The 26901-nt window shown below is 36.1% G+C and overlaps 1 protein-coding gene across 1 annotated transcript in view; it reads left to right on the top strand.

Moving 5' to 3' along the window:
* The window catches only part of ADGRB3 (adhesion G protein-coupled receptor B3), a 464328-nt gene that overhangs the window by 151348 nt on the left and 286079 nt on the right, over positions 1 to 26901 (top strand). The window lies entirely within an intron of this gene.

Below are 26901 nucleotides of genomic sequence, written 5' to 3' on the forward strand. Positions count from 1 at the left end.
AGAGTTTCAGTATTGTTCCCAACGTCACTGCAGTTTGGATTATTTGGTTGCAGAGTTTCATTTGGTTTATAAAAGTGCTACAGCTTATCTCCACACCTATATCTTTGCAAAACTCCTCTGGAAATTTGAGCACAATTATATACTACTGGAGTAAGCTTCTCTGTCTCAAGTGGGATGAGATCCAGTCAGTTCTCTCAGAATTACTTGGGGATGAAATCAGGGAGGCAACTGAAAGATGTCCAAAGCCAATTCCCTAAATGATTCTTTCATCAAATTGCACAAGAAGCAGTTTCAAATAAAATGCTTTAAAGGATTTTTTTTCTCAGTGGAAAACTTGGAAATTTGTTGCTTTCCGTTCTGACTTTGATTGAAGTCAGACTTTGAAATCTCCAGAGTAGTACTGTAAAATGAAAAGAAACCTGAAGGAACTGGAAACATTTCCTGGGTCATTGAGCCATTGCCCTGTCTTCTCAGGCTGTACATCTGATAATCCTATATGAAATAAAATTTCCATCCTTCACACAGCTCTGCCCAGGAGCAGTTCTGGGTTCTGGCTCACTTCTAATAAAATGTGGTCAGGAATTGTAAGAAAGTGATTAATCCTTCAGGTCCCTGCTTGATATCAAAAAGACTATAAACTATGAGGAAAACATAAAAAAGAATTAATAAAAAGGTGAATAGGCTAGTATCATAGTGAGCTATCACCTTTATGCTGTTAGTTTGGATGAGACATTGGTGTTCTGCTGCTTCTGCTGCTGAGAGTATTCTGAATGGTAACGGTTTTGGTCCCCGAGGGACAGAGTAGAGCAGCTGAGACAACATTTAATCCAGCAGATGAAGGTACAGTAAATGCCACAGGCAGTGTTCAATTTTGTGTGTTAGCAGCAAGGGATAGACATTTAAAAAGTGGAGAAATGGCAACCTTGTGTGATGGGATGTGATGGGAAAACGTTGCATTTGTCCTCAATTGGCCTCTTATGCAATTAACTGGGCTTTCTTTTGCTGCTTCTTTGTGATGGAAATGGCTAATGAGTAGAAAAGAAATAAATTGACAGTATAAGCATGTTTTCCACAAGACATAATTAGAACGGTACTCTATGACACTTGAAAAAGGTATATGAAATACATCTATGGGAATCAGGCAGAAGCTCATGTTTAGTCCTAAGGGCCTAAAGGGCATTCCTTCTAAGCCAGCAGGAGGGTTACAGAATAAGGCCACAAGAATGCTTATCAGTCTTTCACAGTACATTATCGAAACAATCAGCGTTTTACAGAAAAAAGCTTATGTGATAAGATCTCTAACTGCAACGTAGTAGAGAACACTTATATTTTAGTTTCGCTTTGTCTTCTTTAGTCCTCTGTTAACTTTAGGAACTTGAAACACCTGAAATCTCACAGTGGTTATCACGAGAAGGAATCAAATCAGAACTATTTCAATTTTACATTCCCCGATGAAGAGATTAAGCCTTCTTATTCTTTCCATGAAATACGTACACATACAGCACACATACTGAAATCTGTGTTCTGTGATCTATGCTAGCTGCTGTTTTGTGTCCAGAAATGTCCAAACAGTTCTTCCTGAACACCCTCAGTATCAGAATTGGTAGAGTAGAATTCATAAAGCACCCAAACTACTTAGCCTTGCAGAGGCAAAGTTTCTTTAATTACATCTAGACCCACACTAGTATATCTATATGCAGCTGCACTATATTGTGCAAGCTTACTGAGCTGGATTGCTGTTAGATTGAGGATCTATGCTGTGCACACCATTACAGACTGTAGAAATGTCTTGTGCTGCACAGCATTATTAATTGATTGTTACTAAGAATCTTGAAAGAAATTCTGGCCAAATGAAAACAGTCGAAAATAATGTCATTAGCAAAAATAATGAGTGTCATATATAGCCAAAACTTTTTTTCTTATCTGGATCAATTGCCAAAACCTCCCATGTTCTAGGAAACAGCATGCAGCATTAATTTCTCTGAATAATATTTTTAAAAATCTGATTGTTTTCCCAAGTTGCCAGAGTAATGAGTCCTTTTCTTTTTATACTGCTCAATTCTGTCCAAACTATTAGAACCTGGGAGCAGATTCCAGTTCCTGTGTCCAGATTTGTCCTCTGTCAACAACCCAGCCCCACAGTGGAGGGAAGCAGACACACAGGCCAGAAAGAAATACAGAGACTTTCCAGACAGGAACTGTCAGGGACTGGAGTACACCTTGGGTATCCTGCCATACCTACTTTACCACCAGTCATGTCAACAGGATTGTGGGCCAGCCCCATCAACTACCTGAAAGGACAATATGTAAATCTAGTGTTTGCTTTTGGTGGGGAGTATTAGCTTGGATAATGCCCTAGGACAGCAAACTGGAACTGAAATAAAAATGAAAGAACATATTCCTTGGCAAATGAAGGACACCAGGGTGTTCATATACAGAACGGCAGTCCTGTAGAGGCTGTCGTCACTGCAGTGATTTAATACAGGTATTCCTTAGATACGCTAAAATATTAACATTTTCTGCTAATGAACAAGGTTTTTCATGACTTTTCATGAAACTCTTTGTTTTCCTTTGATTGGCTGCATGACACTTCTTTTTTATGGCATTGCCTGTTTTTCTTATTTTAAAGTATTTACTGAAAATAACTTGCTAAAATCAAGGCCAAAACAAGGAAATAAAAAAGAATAGCCAATGAAATCTCATATCAGCCTTTCTTCATACAAACTGAAATTGAAATTTCATTTTAGCCCACAAGTAAATAAATCTGGATACTCTTCTTCCTAAACTCAATTTTTACATGTCAGAAAACGAGCAATTGAAATGGCAAAATTACACATATTTGACAGACCCTTCAATACCAGTGCAACTGGGAAATTGTTGGTCACAATTTAAAAAAAAAAAAAATAAAATTGTTTCCCTGTGATTTCATTTTGCCTTGCTCATAGTCAAATGTCCCACTGTGAAATAAAAGGACACTGACAAGTCAGGGACGGGGAAGCTACTACTATGAGTGTCAGATATACTGGTCTAAAATGTATTGCCTGCACTAAGTGTATCAAGGCTTTGTAGGGGAAGGTATTAAATCAACTTACAAAACTGGGGGAAAATAAAGTTTTCAGTGCAAAATCCCAGAACTCTATTTATTTTTTCTAACTTCATTAGTTGGCATAATATGAGATATTGCCTCTATCTGCAGAACTTGCTTTGCTTTTATTCTCAAACCGTGAGGGCTACAGTGGTACATGAATTCTACACTTTCAAGATTCTCATCCATTCATTTCTTCCAGTCATACAGTCTAGTTTTCTTCCTTTCATACAAAGAGTCTAGTGAGTATATACCTAACATATAAATAGTTAAAATCTGCAAAATATTACATCTGTCGATTATAGCATTCTATTATTTGATTTTAAGATAGTTTAAAGCATTCCAAAGATGGCACATGTAAATTACTTTAAGAGTAAGTTAAGTTTAGTTATGTTTCCTATGACATAGAATACCTTTCCTATGACATAAACCACCTTTTATCAGGGTAATGAAAAGATCCACTTAATTTTAGTGACTGTTTTAAATCCTCTCTCTTAAGAACTACTTTATATGGAAAACTTACCGAGCTCTAACAAAAGATCTGTTAGGCAGGATTTTTGGGTTTTGTGGTTTTGGTTTGTGTGGGTTTTTTTTTAATTACTAAATCTTTAACTTAAAAACATTTAGAGCCAAATCCTCATTTTTTCCTGCTTATGATGTTTTCCTGCATATTTAAGAGATAATCAGAATTACAAATGTTCAAATATATTGTGCATTCTTTTTTTAAGGAGTTGATAGGAATTACATATTCAAATTAGAGGAAGCGTATTTTTAAATAGAAAGCAAGTTTGGAGATTTTTCAATGGTGTCATAACTCTGAGTCATTCAGCTCATATAAATAATTTTGGTTTTACTGTTTAGTTTTGTTTAATTGATTTATAAATATAATGATGTTTCAGTAATATTACTGCTGAAGATATAAACCTTAATGTTGACCTGTCCTTTGAAAAAACTATATCCCCAAAGTATTTTCGGGTAATTATCCATACGGGATTAAATACAAATGCATTTGGTATGTCATAGCCAGCAACAGCTCTGCAATGTTATATTTTACTTCCCACTGTTGCACAGTTGCGAACCATTTCCCATTTGCTCATTTTTGCAGGTTTTGGTTGTATTAACACATCTCTGTAGTTGTACTTCATTTTAGCCTTTAGGTGGCAGCATTTGAGAAGAGTTGTAGTTGTGGGCTTGCCACCATCTAGAATACAACTCATGGGCAAGAATTATAAATAGATAGGACCAGGCATGTAGGTACTCTGCTCAGTATGCAAGTCACAGCAAGGCTTATTCAGAAGCATTCAAAATGTAAAAAATATAGGTACACATGACCACTTCCTTCTTAACATTTCTGCTCTCATTTATGCTTTTTTATATAGAAAGATGTGTACTTCTACCCATGGTATGTATATGCATAGTTTTTGAAAACGCTTTGAAGCAAAATGGAAACAGATGTTCTGATTTACTGAATGTGAAAACCTTTATTCCATTCCTACATTCTCTCTCTTTCCCCCCCCAAAAAAACCCCAACTTCTGTCTAGGAAAGGGATGAGAAATAAAGGAACTTGAGTTTAATTTCCCTGTTATCCCTCTTTTCAGTTATCTTTCAGTCACTTTGGGATGCCTAAATCCGGATCGCCTGAATATGATGTGATCAACAGGAATGTTTTAAAACATACGCAAAACTTTTCTCCATTTTAATTCACTGCAAAAAACAAATGAAGGATGTATATCTGATGCTGGATTGTGTATTCTGTATATCTACAAGATTTATTTATTATTTCTCACGTGTTGTATTTCATGGCAATAGGTAATAAAAAAAGATACATCCTGGGCTTTATGGAGATTGGGGTGTTCGTGTGTGGTGCACAGGTACAATGGGATGGGTATAGCAAACATCAGTACTGCTATGTTTCATTCTACAGATATACTTCGTAATAAATATCATAAGGAAATTTTGTGTCCATGCACTGGAAGAAAAAGAACTCCTGTTCCAGTATTTACACTTCGTCCTAATATCTACCCTAAGTCTGACTTGTTCTAAGCTTAAATCCATTAAATTGCTTCTTGTTCAATACCTGGTAAACATGGAGTCAACTGACGACTGTCCTCTTTATACTAAGTTTGTGCCCTTTTGAGGGCAACTGAGCCTAAACTGAGCAACTGAGACTAAACAAACCCATTTCATTTTTGTAGGTCACATTAATTCAGGGACCACATGATCACAACACAACCATGCAGTATTCAAATTAATCACATTTGCAAATAATCCTGCAAATGCCAAAAGTCAGAAACCTGACTATATAGTTTGAACGGATGCAAAAATAGCAATAGAAGCTTTTATTGTAAAAGTTTCATAACACTCAGTTTGTTTTTTTTTTTATTTATTTTGTGGGAGATCCAAGGACTCTGCCTTGTAATTCATGTTAATAAATAAGGCTGTTCTAAATTATGAAGTTAAATGCATCTATGCTAGAATTTGCTGACTGAACTACACAATAAAAAAAAAATCCAACAAGATTTTGAAGATCTGCTTCACAATGTGTAGAAGAACACCACTGACCAAACACTGGAACCTTTTTGGGGAGAACTATGTATCTATTCCACATAGGAACAGGAGAAGAGGAGATCCAGGTCAATCTGTTAGGATCCAAAAAAAAGCAAGCCAACCTGATAACTTGAGGTAGTGTTGTTTCAATCTGTTCTATTGATATACTTTGACTCAAAAGAGAAAGGCTGAAAAGAGACTTTCTTTCTTTGTAATCTTTGTCTTACTAATTTTTTCTCTCTTTGAGATTGTGTTATGTTGGGTCATGTTGAAAGGCTCTCACTAACTGATGAGCTCCTTTATTTGGATCTCAGAAGAGAGATTTTGTGACCATGACAAAATGACATGATTGATACACTCAAGGTTTTATCTTTTTCCTTTCTCCTAACTCCTATTCCTCATTCTATGTGGGAATCTGCTACTGAAAAAAGGGAATTTTACAGATGATCATTCAGCTTAGTGTTCTCTTGAGAACCATGTCGGCATCCTGCAGAAGTTTCATCACAACAAAACCGGAGGTTGCATGGGAAAAAAAAAGTAAACAGATAGCCAGGTTGCCCACTAGTTGTTGGATGTCTATGCCTGTTACTGCTTTGCAAATTACAGAAAATTAAAGTCTGTCATTCAGATGTCCAATACTTATACATTCAAGAGAGAAGGAAAACATTAGAACTAAAAAGCCCAAATGTCTAGTTGGAAGAAATAAGAACTGCGTGCAGTGAGATGGGGAGATGGATTCCAGGCTTGTCTTTGTGGGAATGCCATAGAAAATTCAGAATCAGCTGAAGGTGCGACCCTGAAATAAATTACTTATTCTATTTTGTGGACAAGTCTCATTCAGAGTTAAAGTGTCTTTAATTCTTTTTAGCTTAATTTACCAAGTAATCTAAAATGAATTAGGGCCACTTTAATTCTGAACGAATAATTTAGTCCACCAATTTATGTAAAGTGCTTTGGAGTTATTCATGAGAAACCCAAGCCTAGCATCTAGACTGTTTAATGGCCAGTGGCTTTAGGCAGCAAGAGACACAGTGTACTTGTCCCTTTCATTTGCATTTGCAACCACAAAAGCAATCTAAATGAAGCTGAAAAGTTATCTCTTCTGAATTATTTTTTTTCCACCAGTGGTTAATACATGATATCCCAGATATGTACTTAACTAAGTCTAAAATGCATTGAAGAACCTGATACCACAAATGAATAATTAATACAGGTTTAAGAGCCAACATTTTATGCCATTAAATATAGTACTTCACATTCTCTCTAATTTCATATTCAGTAACAGCATATAGTATTATTACAACAGAACGCATAATTATATATTCAGACAGAAAGCTGGGATGAGAAGTCAAATGGAGTTATGAGGAGGAGTAGTGAGACAAGGAGGATCAGAGCTGCATACATATTGGAATGACAGTATACAACCTTTTTACCCACTTGGTCACACTGAGATGCACACATAAGTATATTAATATGCATATTAGATGTTTTCCCTTTAATTTAGATTATATCTGTTCAGAGAATGAGATTGACATTGATGGCTTCATCGTCATATAGAATATGCAATGTCTTGACTTCTCTGGCAATTTTAAAGACAGAGTAACAGAGTAAAGATGGGAAACTCTCCTGTGAAGTAGTAGATGTTGCTAAAGAATTTAGCTGCAGTATTTGCATTTCTCTTGATTACTTACATATTTATAACACTGTCAATCAGGCCTGGCATCACTGGAATGGATGTAGTTATATTGGCAAGTATGATATAGGGCCATGCATAACAGGTTAATAAAATGCGATTATGCTTATTATTATATCTTAGTTTTTATTCTCTTTATAGAAAGTATCCTAGGATCTGTTGGTTCAAAGCATAGAATTATTCAAAAGGTTTAAGGAATCTGTCCTGAAAATGTATGAGTTTATAGACAAACATCTGCCCATGAGGGTAGGTTTGAGGGAATAGTTATGTAAATAGAGACATGATTCAGCTGTAGAAGTGTTAAGCATGTTTCTACTGTGATTTCAGTAGAAGATATAGTAGTGTGAGAGACATTTCCCATACATGAAGAAAAAATCACTAATATTTTTTCAAGGCAAGTGAAAGTTCTGTGCTCATCACCTACACAGCTGCTGTGCTGTAGTTTTTGTTAATCTGCCTGTCAGCTCTGGCTTACATTGTGGCATGTATATTTTGATTAGTCTTAAATAAGTAGTGTGCTTAATGATCCATAACATCATGTGGAGCTTATGTGTAATATGATGTCTTTGTGTTACAGGAACTGCCCCTGAAAGAACAAAACTTCCTATCTCAAAATTTTTTTAAAATATATTGTAATGTTATAAGCATTTTAATTGAAATTATATTTCTGGTTCTTAAAAACGGAAGTCTTGATTCTTGACTTTTGGAAAGAGGATTCTCATATAACTTTGGAAAGAGGGTTTTTAATTTATTTCCTGATGTCATGTTAGTCATACTTCTCTCTAATACTAAAATAAAATAAACTATGGTCATGGAAGAAACATACAATGAATAAGACAAAACCAGATAAAATTTCTCATAGATATGCTCCAATTTTGTAAATCAGGAACAAAATACATGTAACTTGAAGTTTTAAAAACTGTTTGTATCCTTCCCAAATATAAACACACAATGGTTTTGTGTGAAGGAGAGACATGAGGCGAGCAAACATACATAGAAGGTCATGAAAATAAAAACTAAAGAACACAAAAAAAGTACCATCTTTGTAAACTGACAGCTTTGCTCCCATGAGATTGGTCCTTTTTCTTTTAGTCATCTCGGTATAATGATCTTGACTAAGACAGGTTGATACTGGGCAACAGAAAAGAAAGGCTAAAGAGCTATGGAGCTGTCAACATTACGTTCCAACCAGCTGCATTTATTCACTTTGAATGGCCTATGTGGGGAAAGATCACTGCAAATATAACACAAACTGATTTGCATTGCTTTTAGTGTTTCAAAATGATCCTAGCTGTCCACCCTTTACAGTTCCTTGTCTGCTTCATAAGAACTTCCTGTTCTCCATTTTTGTTATCTTACCTTTTTTGCTCTATTTACATAGTGTGTTTAGGTGTTCATATTTTGGAGTAACACAAGAGCAGAGAAGATAGTTCTTCCTTCTTTGGGACACAACTCTACATAGCAGTAGAGCGGGAAATACTCCACAAATTAAATTCTTCCCATCTGAGGTGTGCTTCTATCTCATAGGTTTACTGATGACTGTGAATTTATATGCTTCAGTATGTGTATTTTTTTTAGTTACTGAGCAGCTGAAGGTGAAATTATAGCTCTGTCTAACTTTCCTGTACTGACTGGTTTTCTATTTCTGCCTATTCTTGATGTACATTACTGTGTTGAAGTTGCACTATATCACCTCTGTATCATATGAAGAAATTATCTAGATGAACTAAGCAGGACTGTTTAGTATACAAAAAAATAAAACAAAACAAAACAAAACAAAAATAAAAATAAACCAAATTGTTTTCAGAAGAAAAGAAAGAATCCCCCAAATGTGTGCTGTAGATATAGGATGTGTTGATATGGGCAGAAACCTAGGGCTATTTAAAATGTATAAATATATGGTTTTGAAAGTTTACAAGAACAATTTCCTGTGACTGAGATCTGTGTGTTGTGTGCTAAACACAAGTGTGGAGCTTTCCTTTACTTTTCTGAAGCATAATGAAGTTAGGTGGGCAAGCAACTGTCAGCTGCTTTCCTTACAAAGAGGTTACAGAAAGCCTTTGTGGAAATGAAACTGACAGGCCAAGAATGAATTTTGGCTTAATGTCTATGAGGATGTGTCCTAGTTCTTATTTATAGATTGCTCGATGAGAAATACTTATCATTAAAAAATATATTGAAGTTGCTACCATTGTTAGTATAACATTTATGAAGTAAGTAGTAACTTGTGACTGAACTGTATTTTATGGATTCTAGCATGGGAGACTTTAATTATATGTGCATATGCAGTAAAAATAATAGACTTTCATACCTTCCTTTTCCCTCTTATTGATGCTGAACATTTCCTCTCATCCTCTTCTTACATAGTCTAAGTAGTTAGTAAATATAGAATTGGCCCTTCTCCACTTACTGCTCTAGTACAGTGACATTTCCTATTCTTTTCAGATAGGCTAGTTTCCAGCTAGTTCATCTCTTGCATTTTGTCTGTCTTCTTCTAAGAGTAACACAATAGTTTATACTGTTTAACACACTGTGCTAATGTAAATGTTCAGATTTTGCATCATCATCCCTACCTCAAGTCATTTTGGTATTTTTCACATGAGTATTCAATTTCAGTACAAAACATAATTTCCATCTAATACTTCATTCTAATCCTCACTTCTATTTTAGCAAGTGTACTTGCTCCCAGTATAAAAGACCTTCAATTAAAAAAACTTTCTTTAAAAAAATAATATTTCAAAACAGCATGCAGAATATGTAAATAATTAAATACTACAACCTTGGCAGTGATATTAGAGAAAACATCTAGAACAAATCTGATGAAAAAAGGAATTTTATATTACTCTTTTTTTCTTCAATTTTTTCATAGTTTACCAACCAAGTTTTGATAAGCCAAAGTGTCTATGTGGACATGTTAAGGAGATTTATATTTCTGAAATACTATATGTATTTCCCAAGAAAAATGTAGAAATAAATATTTTACTGTGGAGTTTCTAGTACTGCTTTCTATACAGGAATACAACTAATGCCATTCAACGAACAGAATATGAGATGCGAAAATTTTCCTTTTGCTGTTATCTATCTTGAGTTATTTTACATGTTGTTGATCACAGAATCACAGAATCACAGAATCGTATAGGTTGGAAAAGACCTTTAAGATCATCGAGTCCAACCATAAAAGATAAAGTAGATGATACATTAAAGTTAAATGAAACACAACTTGACCCACCAGCAGATCTTAAAGTAGTGTGATTAACAGTGGGTTTCCCCAGTGTTTGGTATCAGGTTGAGTCTTTTCAGTCTTTTCAGTATGAGTATTTTTACTCATAAAGAGTAAATATAAAGCCACAGCTGACCAAAACAATTACTAGAGTGGTAAGTAATTCTAAGGATGGGGAAGTCTTGCTGGATGACTTCAGCATCGTGGTGTGTTGTGCTTTACTGTAATAAGAGTAAAAATCTACACCCCCTGATTGTAGTTGTGCCCTGAGATTTGAGAGAGATTAATAAATTATTAATTAGTTTAACAGAGAGATTTAGAGAGATTAGCATGAATACAGTCTAATGCTGGTACATAAAGGGGGGAAACAGGCCTTAGGTTTGCAAATAGCAAATCAGGGGGGCAGATAGAAAGTCTGATCTGGAGGACGTGAGGTATTTTTGCGGCCACTTGTAGTACTGTGGAAAACTGTACAGCTCAGTGGCTCTTACGTACCAAAGAAACCTGAAAACTTAAGATGAAGCAGAGAAAAGCCTCTGAAATTAAGTGCTTTTAGAAGGCAATAGCAACAAAAAAGAAACAAATATCAATGGGTAGGAAAGTAAAGTTGAGGAATTCAAATATAAAATTAGGGTCCTCCAGTTCACAGTAACCTATGTAGTCTGAGTTGGCTGGGCAACAATTTTCCAATGAAACAGTGACATGAATATGTGCACTGCATTTATCAAAAGGAAATATTTCTAAATGACACTAATGAATCTCAAACACTACCGCTGGGATAATTTTCTTCTGAAAGAAAGAATAATAAATATATAAGTAGACGAAAATAGGCCTCCTCTTGTTCTCAAGAAAAAAAAACCAACACCCTACCTCTATTTTTACAAGTATCTCTGTTTTTCTTTTTCTGAGGTCCATCTTCTATGTGAGATGCCATATTTCTAAACCAGTATTCCCTCGTGTTTGTTGACTTACAGCAAACAGCACGGAACAGTTTTATATTTTGCCTTTCCTAACACCCCAGGGCTGTAGCAGTGGCAGCTTCCTGCAGTTGTGAGCATCACTGGAGGAGGGCCTGTTTGTTGTCCTGGTGCAGATGCTATTCAGGCACCTTCGGCAACCAAACTGACTGACTTGAGAGAAATGAGCATGCTGCTCCCATTTTCAGAATCAGACCTGCCTCCATAACTTTAGTCATCTTGGTCCAAATGAGACTGTACTTATTCATAAGGGAGACAGCGCTCTCCTCCAGAGCTTGGGTGGTCTTGCTGTCTCTAGGTGAAGACCACTGGATTCACCAAACTCTCTATAAGCAGGAGCCCTGTTCGCAATCTGCAGACCCTGGCTGAAGAAGAAAAGGTCTTGTTATGGTTCTACAGTGACATGTACAGATCTCCAGAACCTTGCTGTGCTGCGATTGATCAGCCTTCGAATAAAATATCTACCACTGGCTCTCTAACAAGCACCCCACAGGCCTCATCTGTCACTGGTTATTTATATCAAAGTGACCTTAGAGTGATATACAAGCAGAAGATGCTTAGGGAACATTATATTGATGATCAAGGAAAATGTCCTACCAGGCTGTCAGTGGCCGCAGAGCAGGCTCCTTGAGGGCAGCCTGGTGCTCAGCCATCAGTCTCCCCACGCAGAGCACTGCAGTAAGTCCCGTGGCACGGCAGGATCACAGGTCAGCTCTCTGCTCATGTGGAGGCAAACACGGACTATTCACCCCTTCCATTATAAAACTATTCCAAAAACAGTATTCAGAGAGATCCCATTGGAAGGGTTATGAAGATGCAGAGCTCCTGGTTAGGAGCAAAAACTGAAGGGATGGATTGTTGTTCTGCCCTGGACCAAGTCAGAAAAAATACACCATATTTAATTTGATAGGTTTTATTCTTTAATTAACATGTCGAGTGATCATGCTTTATAGTCTAATAGCTCTGCTTTCATGTGGGTTCAAAATGCAGCTAATATGTCTGCTTTTAGTTCATTGCAGCAGTTTTGAACAGTAGCAGAATATTTATGAACTCCTACAAACGCTACTGTCAGCTGTAACTCCTTTTTCCTAATGAAAACTGCAGCTGACAAGCAGCAGCATCAATAGATTGGACATGATAAAAATTCACAGCCATGAAGCAGTATGCCAAGTCTGAAGCAGAATAGGATGACTGGTTTTAGGTACTCACTTTCCTGGTGGCTCAGTTTATTCATCCTCAGCACATGCAGAAAATATCAGCAATTTTTCCATCAGTGTGTAAGTATATGGAATAGGAAATATAAACAGATACATGGGTTTCAAAGATTCTTAACAACTATTTCATACTTGGTATAAATTTAGAAATGTTCATTTCTTAACAGCCTTATGGGGTGGGATGAACAGGGTTTGGAGTTTCTTATCATTTGATTATTGCCTTTAACATTTTATCCCTGTATATGCTCAATGTAATTATGATTCTTGGATTACATCCCACGTAATTACGATTCTTTTATTTCTTTTTCACAAGATAAAGTTGCTATTATTTTTATTATGAAGAAGCCTAATGTAGGAAGTAATAATTTACTTTTAATATAAATCCTAGTGCGCTTGAGTAGTTGCAATAAAGTTTTTTTAATTTCTATTTTTCCAAATTCATTCACTGATATAATTTCTGGAATAACTGATTTTTTGCTTCATGAGACAGACAAAAAATATTTGGGGCTGAACTAAATGTGTAACTCAGAAAGGGCTTTTGTTTTATTTTCAGTGAGGTTTTTTTAATCAGAATTCAAATTCAAACTGAAGCTACTATACAAAAAAAGAAATTAAGCTATTTTGACTTTTACAAAATGCTATTCTTGCTTTCTCCTTTCTTCTCTTTTGTCTGAAACTCTTAGCTTAGTTAAGATTAATCAGTTGGTCTGGCCTTGAAACAGCTTTTTTATGAAATAAGCTTTTTATATGAAAAATATCACCTACTGCCCACTGGAATGCACTGTACAGCATTAGTACAGTCAGTCCTGAATTAGGTTTAATGTTTACCTGATCATTTGCTGCATATTGTTACAGTGAGCCAATATAATCACCTGCAATTGTTTGTGACATTTTTCTTCTAGTAGAAGTTACTTAGCTTACAGGTAATAGTAAATAGTGATGTAAATAAAATTAAATAACATATTAAAATTTTAGTTAAAAGCAGAGCAGTTAAAAAACAGTACCTCAGCTTATATACCTTGAGGATGCTCTGAATTAAGTTCAGATACAGCCATTGAAAACAGAAGCCCTGATTATGAAGTTATCCTCTGTCTTCATCAACCCTATAGAGTCTTCCTGCAGTGAGCAGAACCAGGCTGACCCTCATCAGACATGTATCTGCTTTTCCTGATGCCCTGAAGCCTACAGTAGTCTCCTTTCTGCTACTCCAAATTCTGTGTCCTACAAGTAACTTTGTAAGTTTTCCAAGACATGTGAGAGGATCTTCTCCTTGCAGAGGGCATGAGAGGAACCGGAAGGAACTCCCTCCCAACAATTTCCACCTTGAAATAGTGGTGTTTACGCAGGCTCTTTACAACTTGGCCAGAAACTCTCCTCAGATCCTCAATTTTTAAGTCTTTTTATTTAGAATCCCTAAGCTGTGTTTTGACTACCAGAGTTAGGGAGCTAAATGCCAACAGAAATATTGCACATCTCCACCTATTAGTCCCAGTTCTGGATCTACAGCTAGTTTGTGAAACTAGCGTGGGACTCAAAATTTGCTTCAACTGTAAATACCAGCTAAGGGGTTTGTCTTTTCTCACACAAAGAAAGAGTTATCTCTAGGGCTAGCAAGAATTACCTTATTTTAACAATTTACATCTCATTTGTATGCTTTGAATAGCACCTTCTTTTGAGACTAATATTCATGTACTTCTTGATTGCTACAGGCATTTGTCCAGAAGAGCACCAGTAGTCCAGTGATCGCATATAATATTTTTTCTCTCCACAAGTGTTTTACTATTTTTAATAAATTCTTGCTTTTTTAGAAAACTGCCCAGGTCCTGCTACAGGAACGTAGCAAAGGTATAGTGTCTGACCTTTCTAACTTCAGTTTAGTACGCACCCAGTGCATACAACCGTAATTTTTCACGCCAATAACAATGATGGGCCTTGGGGTAATAAGAGAACAGCAGAGGGCAACAACAACAACAACAAAAGACATTCTCCCAACTGGTACTTTTTCTCCTGGATTATTGTACTGTCCCATTTTTAATATTGTGAGTAATTTATTGTCATTACCTTTTAAAAGGCTGCGACTTAGAGGCAAATCCAAGCTGACCTCATGAATAAGGATGTAGTGAAACCACACTTTAACTAGCTGTAATTGTTTCTATAATCTAAAGGATTAAATTGTATGGATATGCATAAAATCCACATGGTGTAACAGAACATAGAGAAAGGAGCTAGAAAATCATAACTTATTATTCTAGGTATGTCAGTCCTGTGTGCTGCTCACAGCCACAGGAATTAATCTGTCTGGAGCCAATTCTGCTCACACGGCAGTTATACACACATTTAGTTCCATTATTTCATGACTTTTGATTTACACTGGTGGAGGTGAAAATATTGTCATCTGTAGGTGATGTGACTCCGATGTTCAGTATTAAAACCACAACATGAGGCAGAATGAGACTTGTCTATTATTTTGATAGTGGGAAAGAATAATTGAAATGCACCATGTAAAATGATCAAAATTTTATATGTGCTAACTGTGATTACCAATATAGGGGGTTGTATATTAGCATTAGTGACTTATTTTTGGACAGAATCTGTTACATAAATTGCTTCTTCATGTCTCTTGAGAACTTGTAATGATTTTTTAAAAATATAAATTACATGGACGTAAGAAATGGGAACATCTGTTCTATGGCCTAAACTCTGTACATGTGCTGTCATGTGGCACCAAGCCCGTTTCCCAGAGGTAGACCTTGTGCATCCAGACTATCCTTTTGAGATGTTTTACATATGTTAGCATGTGGGCATTTGTATAACCATGTCTTGCATCAATGGGTTCTGCAGTTATCCTGTGAAATAAACTGCTCTGCCTGTAGATATAACTACCTCAGCACTCCAGAGTCAGTTCTGGCACAGAGCACTCCAGTTCAGTCAGGCTTTGCAGGCCCATTGCTGCAGCACTTTCAAAACCTTCATTAAAACTAATGGAACGTTACTTTTGAAACCTAGGATTCCATAAATAGATTTTAGTGGAGATTGTTACTTATATATCAAGCAAATAATGATTTTTAAAAGCCAGAATTGTATTCTCATTTGCCAGAAGTTGTTTCTAAAATCGAAGAGTTTAGTTTTTAGAAGTACTTTATTTACTCTGAGATGTGAATGAATAATGAATACCAAGTGGAAGTAACCTCTTTTTTTTTTTTTTAAAAAAAAAAAAAGGAAAGATCAAACTTAAATATATCCTGGAAAATGTAAAAATTATTCCACAGAATTATTCAATACAGAATGAGCAGTCTCTGCATTAGGTCTAAAGCTAGGATTCTTTTTATGTGGTCTTCCCCTGAGAACTGGTACCTTGTAAGCTTTAACATCAGCTTTTCAGGCTACTTAACATACTCTTGATAACTAGACTGAAGCAAATAATACATGCTGTATAATTTTTGTGGTCAACATAGGTCAACATAGGCAGTGGGGTTTGTCCTGCATTTTCTGAACTTATAATCTCTTCTGCCTTATTCAGTTTTTGAAGTTAACTGTTAACCACTTAGCTGAATGTGAAATATGTCTAATCTGTTCATTGCAGTAGTAGTGTTGGGGCCATGGTTTGTAAGCGCAGTAACAAAACTGCTAGGAGCATTGAAGTTTGATGCTTCTACTTCAGAGCTGAAAGCTTGTGTGCCCAAAATCTCCCTATTTCGCCCCAATATTTTAGCTGTTCTAAAAAAATGCATTATTTCCACCCACAAACACTTCCCCTATTCCTCAATACTCACTGTTTTTTATTTTCAGCTTACAATCCATATTGGCCAGCAGTGACTAGACATACTGCTTTTATAGTTCTGATTCTGATTCCTGATTGGACAATCAGAATATATACTATTAAGCCTCTAGTGAGCATAATTTAATTTATTGATTCAGAATTTGCTTACCATAAGTATTCCATTATGCATGCTTACAGTATACTGTATTTGAGAACACTTCTTTCAGGTAACTAAATCATTAGAATATTTTCAGAGAGCCAACACACAAGAGGCAAAAACATAATTTGAAGCAAATTAAATTTTTTGTTTGAAAATACCTTTGTAGAAAAGATATTTTTGTACCTATTTTACTGAGCTCCCTAGCAAGCCCATTCTTTTCTATCCCTTTATAGACAGCAGAGTAGAGGCAATGGGAGAGATTTATAGGATATCTGTTGGCAGATGTGCAAGTAGCTCTGCAGAGAATTCAGAAAAGATTCATAGTTAGGAGCAGTATAATGAGATTCCAGTCTTAAGCCTCTGTTAGAGAGCTATGATACACATTCCAGTTGTAGGTCTCCAGCTGTTAAGAGAAAGTCTGTTTGCACTAAGTAAAACATCACTAACTGCAGACTTCTCCATGAAAGAGGTACTAGTTTATCTACGTCCATAAGCAATAGGTCATTCTGAGAATGCATTTACATAAGTTATAGAGTTCCCAGCTTAATAAGCATTGCAAATTCTACAGTTCTAAATCCAGAACTAAACATCTTCACTGAAAAAATCCCTGCTTGCAATCTCCAGACATTCATATATGTTGACTATTGGCATCATTTCTTCGAACGATGGACCATGATGAACTGAGACAGATTTTAGGTAACCACATTGCATATTATGCTGACAAGCTGAAAGAGTTGATACATGAGATGTATCTTGCGCAGCCATCAGGGAATAGATGTTTTTTAATGATCCTTATTATTAACATCTGTAGGGGAAGCAGCCACAATTCTCCATAGAGTACACTTCCATTAATCGTCTGGAGGTCAAAAGGTACAGAGGGCAGTAATATTTGCAGGAGATGCATGAGAATTTTCAAAGAGGTGATTCAAGTGTCTGACATCATGTAGGGATGTAGAAACAATGAGGATACTAAAATCAGTTACTCTGATGCTTATTGATGAAAGACAGACATGCCCTTCCACCTCTGAAGATGATACCACTTCAACAGTGTCATCCCCTTTGTTCTCCCTAATATGAGTATCAATGTCATGTTGACTAGATTGTGTTTTATATTGCTTTCTAATTTAATCAGAGAACTGGACAAGGAGGCACTTTGCCATGATTGAGCAGAAATCTCTGTCACAGCTACAGAACAGTATTTTAAATTTTTTTAAAAAATTTGTATATTGCAAAAAAACCAAGTATACTGATGGCTCTCAGAGTAATATGTGTATTTTGTAGACCTGTAGAGCATCATTATCTTAGTGTCACTAATTCTAATGGATTCATTTTCTCAACCCAGTAAAGTACTGTTATTCCTGTGTTAAGTATAGTACATTATGATCAGATAGATTATGCCCATCAAATACGTCTGCTCTTAAGTCAATTTTTCTGCTATAATTTTTTATATGTTGGCATTAGGTATTTGATCTGGTGTTAAGGAGGAGAGAAGTCTTGCACCTCTGCTATTCTTTAATGCAGGCTTGAGGGTGAACTTCCCTAAAAGGTGGTCGATAAACTATGCATTGCTTAGCTCAGATCTGCAGTTGAACAGTTCATTTGCTTTTATAGAGGCATTGTATGGGCAACACCTGTCACATAAACCAACCATGTGGTCATCTCTGACACTATGGGCCATAGAGGTAGGAAGCAGATGAGCTCGAATATTTTTTCTAAGTGTGGATTATGCAGTAAGAGTGAAGGAGAACACTGCTTTTTAGCCTCAGTGTGATATCTGTGTCCTTAAAACCATGAAAAGAATTGCTGAATCTGACCCTGAAATGAGAATCTCAGAGACCTAGAAAAGTGTGCTTTTACTAAATCCAGTGAAAACATCTAATGGATTTTTAAAAAATCCTGAAAGATCTAGGTCCAAGTTATTTTCATTGATAGTTTTCGGGTAGATCTCTTATGTGCTTTCCTACTTAAAATCCCATGCATGTATTTCTGAAAGAAGGATTTTGTTATTGTGAAAAACTGTTCTGAAGTTTAAATTTTGAATGGATGATTTTCCTTTCATGTGTGTAATGGGGAAATATGTTTTCCCATTAAGGTAATTCTGTTGACTGGAGAGGAGTTATTTATGAGTCATATTTGTTAAGGCCATAGGTGTCACCTTAAGAATTCAGACCTTTTAAGAGGTTCCAGGTCCATTCTGGAAACCATTGCAACACTCTACCTGTCAAGGGGCTGTGCCATACACACATCTCCCAGGCTGAACTGGGTGGAATAGTATGTTTGAAATTACATGCATGTGATCATTAACCTGCCAGTGACAGTTAGCAAAGGCTATGTATCCTTGTGAACAGGTTATATAAACCTCTGAGCTCAGAGTAGATCCATGGTTTTGGAAAAGACCTTCTAGATCACATCCTCAGCTGACAGAATTTGGCCTGGCTGGGTGGAACCAGGCCAGCTTACAGCAGTCAAGGCTCTTGTTCTTCCTCTCCTCTCCTCTCCTCTCCTCTCCTCTCCTCTCCTCTCCTCTCCTCTCCTCTCCTCTCCTCTCCTCTCCTCTCCTCTCCTCTCCTCTCCTCTCCTCTCCTCTCCTCTCCTCTCCTCTCCTCTCCTCTCCTCTCCTCTCCTCTCCTCTCCATTCTCTTATGTACATAAAATGTAGCAGCTACCCATGATGTCTGTATATGAACAGCCAGCTTTATAGTACCACAAATAATAAAAATGTAATGTGCAAAATTCACATCCAGTGACACTTCCTCCATTTTTTATTATTCTTTTGTAAAAACAATTTAGGACACTTAAACAAGGACAAGAAAATGCTCTTAAAAAGGCATGCAATATCATTTAGCTTAACCTAGCAGCTTTACCATTCTAAAAAAACCCCACATTCAGTTTAACTGTGCTTAGTGAGTAGAGTTTTCAGTACCTATTATTTAAAACAATGATTCTTGTTCCTTCTTTCCATACAGCTTCAGAATCTTTCTCAGACTGTAAACTTCCCTGTCATAAATTCATAGATAATTCATCTCAAATTTTAATGAATGCTGCTATCATTTCAAAAAGATTAGGCAAACATCTGCAGGAATGTCTGCAGTAAATAGTTGCAGGGCAAGGAAATAGTCTAGATGTCCTTGTGAATCCTGCTTTCTACAATTACCTTTACTTCTAGAACTGTGTTTCTAGAACAGAAAGGAAAAAGAATGAAGTTATTGCATTCAAGAATAGCTTAGAAAATTACAGTTTATCCTCAGTCATCCTCTCTTGAGTTGTAAATGTATGGAGCAATAGAGAGGCACACACTAGCCTGTGTGTAACATCTGGATAGCTTGCTGCAGTGTTCAGTAAAAAGAGATTGTTTATGTAAAAATGCTACTATTCTGAAATAACTACTGCACTGGCTAACTGTATCAATAATTCAATTAATTAAATATACGACAAAAGCAAAATACTTAATGCAGAAGTAAAATAGTATGAAATGTAAAAAACCAATGAAGATACCGAAGTATTATTATGATACTATGATTTAAATTTTTAAAGGCTACACATGAATAAATTATTATAGTAGAAACATTCAGATGATGAGAATACTACAAGAGAATGCATTTAATGTCTTTCATTAAAAAGGCAAAAATAAATAAAGGTAACCCCCTGTGTTTTCATTCTTTAATGTGTTATTACATCCATGAACAATAGGGAATATGAGAGAATAATATACTGCTGAATTTAGAGGATTTTAATGTTAAACTTGATAATGTAAATTTCCTTTATCAGTTTTATTATTTTATTTGAATACAAATATTTTGGGATGGATTGCTAGGGAAATATTTGAATGGGAAAAATGTGAACTACAGAGCATCTTCTGCATACTGCCCATGATAATTATAAAATATATCAGATTTAGTAGAGATATAAATGGGTAAAGCTGCAGTTTGGGCTTTCATTTACTCCTCCTTTTCCTCTTTGCTTAGTTATAATTCTGCAAAACACATGTGAAAACACACTACCTGCTGTGGTGACATTTTACATTCATTTTGAACAGGTATGAGTCACTTCACTAGATTCACATGCTCAGTTTCTCCTGCCTAGGTGTAAGATGATGAGCAATTGGGCCCAGGAAGGCAAGTAATAGAGCGTGCACAGTTTCAACATTCTGTGCACATGCAAAGTGAATAAATATTACATCTTTATGAGATACTTCACTGACCAAATCTGTAGCCATGAATAAACAGGTTCAGATCCCACCGAAGATAATGGCTGGCCAAGGGAGCCACTGCAGAGATGCACAGAGAGATGGCAGATTGCATTGCCATGAGAAAGTCCAGCTCATCAGGATTTGTGCTATAATTTATATTCTAATTCAGTAATATTTCATTTCTTATGTAGTTAAAAGTAGCAGCAATAGTATTAATCCAACATTATTTCCTAGGAGCAAATGGGTCTCCCTAGAGACAAACACAAACTAATTACCTATGTACAATATGTTGACTGTTTAGAATACACAATTATTTTCCCTAATTTTTTGAAAGATGAAAGAGTGCATACGTATTAGTATATCTCTGTGTGTGAGAGAAAGGAAATCTCGTATCTAATTTCCTACAAAAGTTAACCTATCTTTTTCTTTTACTTGGTAAAAACAAGAGTGTATTATAATAGAAAAATTACTTTGTTAGTACAAATACTATTGCCTTTCATATTTTCACTACTATTAAAATCCTCTCTGTGTTTTCATGAGTAATAGGATATCTTTCTCACTGTGTTCATGAATACAGTTCAGTTCAGATCTTAATTCACTCTAGTGAAAAAAATTATTCCATTCAGTTTGGAACTGGTCAAAGCTCTTTTACACTGTTTTGGAGAGCCAAAAGAGGACTTTTTATGGGACCAGGATCTACGTAGGAAGTAGGCAAAGACTGTTTTAAGAACGTTTTCCACATTTGCTGAGAAGAGGTTCCCATGGAAATCTAATTCAGCTAATAGCTATGTTACCATTTTGGCAACTTGCCTGCCTGGTGAGGAAATATCATTTTAAGGGGTTCCCATAGAAAGCCATAGCTTAAATCTGTACCGCAGAGTGGTGATATTCACTGATCCCCTGAAGCTCTGTGTCCTGCCAATTTGAGAACAAGTGTTTCCTTGTGGGGTCTGGGTGCCTGCTACAGGGAAGCAGGGCTGGAGACAGGGAAGGGAGTGCTCCTGGGATTTTCTTCTTTTTTGTCACAGGGTTTACTGTAAGGGAAAAACAACTGCAGCTCAGGTTTTGTTTGGTTTGGGTGTTTTCTTGTTTGTTTTTTTTTTTTTAACTCCAGCCCTACAAAAGAAGAACTAAAAAAATTAAAGAAAACAAAAACCCCTCAGTCCTTTGAATGTAATTAATGTTTATATATATAGATATATATGAGAGATAATTTTATAGTGAAAAAGAAACAGAAAGTCCCGGCTTCTCAATTCAATGCAAAATTGTGCTTCTAAGTCAACACACATTCTGCCATCTAGTGACCAGAAGAAATTGTAGTGACCAGCTGTAAGTGTGACAACAAACCCCAAGTACTGCTACTACTGCGTATTGCACTGGAGTCTTTGCAGGAGAAACTGTAGAATGGGCTATGAAGAACTTAAATGTGCAGGAAATGTTTTCAAGCTCCTGGAGGTCTGCAATTAATCAGGTCTATTGAAATCAGTTAATAGCTCAGTCCAAAAATTAATTTAAACAAACTGGTTCTTTATAGATTTCTATAGCTCTCTTCTTTCTTCCTTTCGCCCTCTGCACCCCCTCCTTCCCCTTCAACTGGGACTTACATCAGCATTTTGCATAATTTCTGGGAAAAACATTTGTGTGTTGGCACAGAGAGGATGCTACTGCACATGAGACAGTTTGCATTAATGCACATTCTGGCTGCAAGGCCTTTAATATTCATTCTGTAGTCAAGAGTAATTGAAAAAACTCATTTGACTATTTGCAGTTCAGGAGTGGGTAGGATAGTATGAAGTACACTGCTGGAGTGCTGTGGGTGAGAGAAGAAAATGACAGTCACTTTGGGGAATCGATTGCATCTTCTTGCTTTTAAGGTTCTGATCAGCCTTCAGGGAGCTGCTCACCATCTCACCTTCCAGGCAGTCCAGTACAAGCAACTCTCGGAGGTTGCTTTACATTTTACATGCCCTGGCTGGGTAACCTTAAAGGTCTCAGAATCACTTTTTTTAGTTCATCAGTTCATTCATGCTGTCTTCACCAACTACTATGCTGAAAAAGGCTTTTTTTAATTAATGCCAGTGTGTTCTGTGCCATTAATAGCACAATTCATAGTAGTTGGTACACCTATAACCAGATCAATACATTTACAATGTGAAGTTCCCATGAAATGTGACATATAAACACATAAGGGACAAACCAACATGGTTTCTAATGTCATCTGATGACCAGGGTATATATGTAACAGGCTTACAAATATTATTAAATAGCCTAGGCATAAAATCTGTTTGACATGTACCTTAACTTTAATGATTATCCACTTGTCAAAAAGCAAAGACTAGCCATTGGTGAGCAGAACCTTGCAAAGCCGGTATTTTTCTTTTGTATTGCTCAGTTTTCCTACTTTGCATTTTTATACTGTTAACAGATGTTTTTTCTTCTTTATTCCTACAGAGAGCACATGGCACCTCTCTTCTCTCCTAAAAACGTACACCTACATTGGCCGCAAGATTTTAGCTTCTCCTTTAAAAACTAAAAAGGTTACTCAATAGGAATAAAAATTCCCATAACTTAACATAAAAATAAAGGTAAAGCCAATGGGACTACAGATAAGAGTTGTTGTAAATAATACTCAACTGTAAACTTTGGAATTTCAGAAATCATTGTTATTTTTTTTTACTCCTAGAAGGCATGGAACTATATTACATGCTTCAGAGTTATATGTAAAATGAAATGATAAATCACATCCATATTAAGATTAAAATACTTTGAAGTATCGTTCCATTGTGTACAGCTGAGGAGAGAAAGAATATGCATCCTATTGCAGGAAACTATTGTACTTCCATAGTCACCAAAGGACCACTGACAGCAGGATAAATTCTTTTATCAGATAACTAAACCTCAGGTTTTCTACCACAAATGTTTGGAGTATGTTATGATTTGTTATAAGTCACGGTCTGGTTGAAATGGTCCATTCAAGGTTCCCCATAATGCTATTTGTTATTTACATTTTGAGGTATTTCTTTATGAGTTTTATTCTCATGCAGGTAGATTACAACATTAACAATGTAGTAAAAAGCATTAAAACCCTTTCAAGTCTCCAGGCCTAGCTTAGAGTCACATTGGCGCTTTCTGGATCAGCCCATGTACCTGTCTGCTGCTGAAGATTCATTGTCCCTCTTTATTTAATGAAACAATCTGATTAATATCAACATTTGAAGTAAAAGCAGAGAAGGACTGTTCTGTATCACCCAAGGGAAAATTAGGACAGGCATCAACAAAAAATTCTGTTCAGAAACTGATGTCTGGAAAAATACCATCTTCTGGGTTAGAAAACTTGTTTTCAGCAGCAAGAACTATGTAAGAAGAGTGAGAATGAGAAAAAATTCCTTTACTCAGAATCTCAGTTCAAACTTCCAATATTATATCCTAGACATCAGGTCTTGAATCGTGCTGGCCTGAACTTAGAGGACACTTCTGTGCCAGATACTGTCTAGAGTAAGACAGTCCCTATCCCCTTTCCCACACAAACAGGTCCTTAAAACTACTGTGCCATTTAGTCATACTTCAGGCTGACTTGGGTTAAAATGCTTTCCCACCCCAGAAAGCATTTAAATACTTCTCCTCTGTGAAGTGTTGAGGGAAAAATAATGCGTAACTGGTTCATCTTCTACCTTCGATATTTAGCTAGGATCTGAAAATTAAGGAAAATTCTATTCTATTTAGTATTTATTGTAAACTATGGCGGTCAGTTAAGTAAGATATTTTATTATAAAATGTTTCATAAAAAATGAATTACTGTTGAGCTTCTTAGATTAAACAATTTTGAGAGCACTGTTTGTACTTATATGCAGAAACTGGACACTTCTGATCCCATTACGAAAATGTACTTGACTCTTATTTTTCTTTTCTTATGAGGCCTGAATTTTAACGAGGCCTTAAAGTCCTCACTCATGCCAGTATACTGCATTTCCTTACCGCTTTTGTTCTCATGCAGCATTTGGTTAAATACTTCAACTGAATATGAAATCGAGAGCACTGCATAAGTCTGGTTCCATTTTTTGACAAAACTTATAAAGAAATATTTTTATCTTCATTATGAAACTTTTATCTTTAATATGTATTTATATCTTTACTATATAAATACTTAATGTATCAAAGGGAGATTAGTTGAAAAGTGCATCTCAAAGACCATCAGCAATAGTTGAAGTGAATTGAATGTGTAAATTAAAAATGTGTTGTTGCTAAGTGGAAAAACAAGAAAGTCGAGGCACGATTAGTTCCTGCATCAATGACTTGTATTTTATTTTGTTTGGTGATATTCGTGAGTAACTCCATGACGGAGTAACTCCTGAATGGAGATACACTGGGTATAAAGCACAACCCTGAAAACTGGTCTCCCAGACTTCCCTTTGCCTCTTCACCGGAGGTCTCTGTCCTGCGGGACGCTGCGTGTGCCTGTTCCCAGCACGGGATGCTGTGGGACTGGGACCGGAGCATTTGCCACCTCCCTGTATGCCTCTGGAAAGCCTTCCTCTAGCAAAGGTCTCCCATTATTGCACTGTTTGTAACTTGAAAAATAGCATTAAGTCTTTGCAAGAATGGTGCCATATCCTCTAAATTGCCTGACAAGCAGGCAGCGCAGCAGGCAGACAAGAGCAGAGCCCCAGTGGCTGCGGGGCTGTGAATGCGCTGCCAAGGGAAGGTGAGGGCCAGCACTGCTTTCAGTCCTGGCATGCTCGGTGTGGGAGCAGTCGCTGGACGTTTTCAATTTTTGAGCAAACATGCCTTGCTTTCACAGCCTCTTCAAGGGAAAAGCTATGTAAAGTCTCTTGTCCTTCACCATGTTGTTAATTACAGTTTAAATGGTCATCTGTACTACACCTTGTAAAAATTGTAAAAGTGTCATTCTAATCTTAATTGGCATTAGAATATTGATTGTAAAACATTAATTGTAGTTAAAGATTTCCCACAGAATAAAAAGCTATCTTAAATCAGAGGAGCTGTAGAAAAGGTGTATTTTGTAAAAATATATTCATAAAATTTTATAACACACATATGTCTGTATACACATACCTATATGTATATATATTTTATATATATGTATGGGTATAGATATAATTTAGTTATCTTTTATATGTATTTCTGGATGTATTAAAAATGTTGAATGCTTAATTCTCAAAATTTATTTTATTAATTAGATTTTCAAATATTCTCTTTAGAATGCCAACTGCATTGCTGTTCTCAAATGAATAATTAAATTTATATTTTAAGTGGTGCCATTAATGAATATTTACAAAAAGAAAAACTAATTTGGAGAAATATATTAATAATTTACTAGAAAGGGAAAAAAACCTCCCTCCACTGACCCACCCCTTAAAAATATATTTGCCTTTTATTATTTCTTTACTCTAAACAGAAATTTAAATATGTTTACTTTAATGATTTATCAAAACAATATGTTTGCAAATAATATTTATTAGTAGCCTTTACATCCTATATAATGTTTTTCATCTTTTGAGGCAGGAAGGTAAGTTTTATTATTTCATGACTTTACAAATTGGGGAGAATTTTGAATTTTGCATTTGCAAGGTGACCTTCCAGCAGAAAGGTATTTTTTAATGTTTATATTCCTAGTGCTTCAGACACCTTCTGCCTCATCAGAAACTTTATGTGGTTGTAGACGAAGTAGTTTCAACGTTAGCCCACTGTTCCCAGCACACACTTCCTAAATTAGACTCCCAACAGAAACTGAATATTTAGCACCAAGCTGCAGACAGCTGTGTGTGCCTGGGAGGACCAGAGGGAACTGTGCTGAAGATGCAGCAGTCCCCCTCTAAGTGCAAAGGACCCTCCACATTTCATCACAGAAAGGAAAAATGGACTCTGAGGTAGAAGGCTAGGAGATTTGCACAGGACCAGAGAGGGAAAATGACAGCAGTGATAAAAAATGAAGCACTCTTGTCTCCCACACTGGGCCTTTTTGTCATCGATTTTTATAGATTTCCCCATTACAATCAGTGGGGACTTCTTTTTAAATACTGAGGGCAAGATATAA

Source organism: Ciconia boyciana, chromosome 3, assembly GCF_034638445.1.
Source record: "Ciconia boyciana chromosome 3, ASM3463844v1, whole genome shotgun sequence".
NCBI lineage: Eukaryota > Metazoa > Chordata > Aves > Ciconiiformes > Ciconiidae > Ciconia > Ciconia boyciana.